At 39.9% G+C, this 1566-nt stretch overlaps 1 non-coding gene across 1 annotated transcript; it reads left to right on the top strand.

The window, feature by feature from the left end:
- The first annotated feature begins 374 nt into the window (after nucleotides 1-374).
- On the top strand, nucleotides 375-479 carry LOC127089681 (small nucleolar RNA R71). Its single transcript, XR_007791241.1, has one exon. It is a non-coding gene; the product is annotated as a small nucleolar RNA R71 (small nucleolar RNA).
- Nucleotides 480-1566: the final 1087 nt, after the last annotated feature.

Genomic DNA, 1566 nt, shown 5'->3' with positions numbered 1-1566 from the left:
TGTTCAGGTCGTTCAAAAGGTTACACTCCGCCGATTCGTGTCCTTTAGATCCACAAAGTTCGCACTCTACATGGACTACTGTTGTGGTGTTAGTGTTCGTAGACATATGTTCGATCCTAAGGGCTAAAGCGTCCATTTTCGCCTGCATCATGTCTAGAGAGCTTATCTTATGTATTCCACCTTGGGTCTCCTTTTTCTCTATTGATGCTCGTTCAGTTCCCCATTGGTAATGGTTTTGAGCCATATCCTCAATTAGGTCACAAGCTTCAGGATAAGGTTTGTTCATCAGCGCGCCACCTGCGGCAGCGTTGATGCTCATCTTGGTGTTATAATGGAGTCCATTGTATAAGGTATGAACGATCAGCCATTGTTCTAGGCCATGGTGCGGGCAGACTCTTAATAGCTCTATATCTCTCCCAAGCTTTGAAAAATGATTCTCCTTGGTTTTGAGTAAATCTAGTTATTTGGTTTCGAAGAACAACAGTCTTACTAGGGGGGAAATATCTAGCAAGGAATACTCTCTTAAGGTCTTCCCAGGTAGTTATTGAATTAGCCGGAAGTGAATCTAACCATGAACGTGCTCTATCCCTGAGCGAGAAAGGAAATAATCTTAAACGGATCGCATCAGGTGAAGCGTCGTTAGATTTAAAGGTGTCGGCCAGTTGGATAAAAACTTTTAAATATTGATTCGGGTTCTCAGTAGCGAGACCCGTGTATTGGTTCTGTTGCACTAATTACTACAAAGACGGTTTTAGTTCGAAATTATTAGCAGGAATAAGGGGGTTTACTATACTCGAACTAGGTTCCTCGTCAGAGGGTTGGGCAAATTCCTTAAGAGGTCTCCGGTCGCGATTCTCGGTCATAGCTTTCTTAATTCGGATGAGTAAGAGGCGTGTACGAGTATAACGTTCGGGTTCCGCTAAAGGATCTACTAAATTTTCGGTACTAGAGGATCTTCGCATTTATCGGCTAATAATGCCTTAGTCTAGACGGTGTAACAACAGGGTACGAAATTTGACGAAATTGGTCCCCGGCAACGGCACCAAAAACTTGATCGTGTGAATTCGCAAGTGCACGAATTGCGTCAAAGTAATATAAAAGAATACTGATCCCACAGAGACCAAATCGTCAATCTATCAATTACTATCGTTACGGTGTTTATCTAAGGCGGTATAAAAGAGATATTGGGTTTGCAAAACAATGGTAAATAATAAATGCAGGTAAAGACAGGTTGAATGTATTTGACGTCAGTTAAGTGATGTTTCGATTGTCTAAATAGAACTACTTATGAGGCAATATTTTCTACTCTTGAAAAGAATCCATTTAACAGGAACTGTCGCTTTCACGTATTCATAACCGAGTTTACCCTTAAATTAAGGCCTTTTTTGTCACTTATAAAAGGTGCGCAGAACGCTAAAGTAGTAAACTTATTTTTAAGAAATAATACTCATAAACTTAGTTGAAAAGTGATTTTGCTATGGAAAGTTTTATCCGAGGAGTTTCCTGATTTTAGATCTATCAACGCGTCCGAAAATAGTTTCAAAAATATTTTTTCCTTAAAGTGAT

This window comes from Lathyrus oleraceus, chromosome 5 (assembly GCF_024323335.1).
Source record: "Lathyrus oleraceus cultivar Zhongwan6 chromosome 5, CAAS_Psat_ZW6_1.0, whole genome shotgun sequence".
NCBI lineage: Eukaryota > Viridiplantae > Streptophyta > Magnoliopsida > Fabales > Fabaceae > Lathyrus > Lathyrus oleraceus.
The sequence above is the reverse complement of the archived record's forward strand: the minus strand, read 5'-3'. Positions and strand labels throughout refer to the sequence as shown.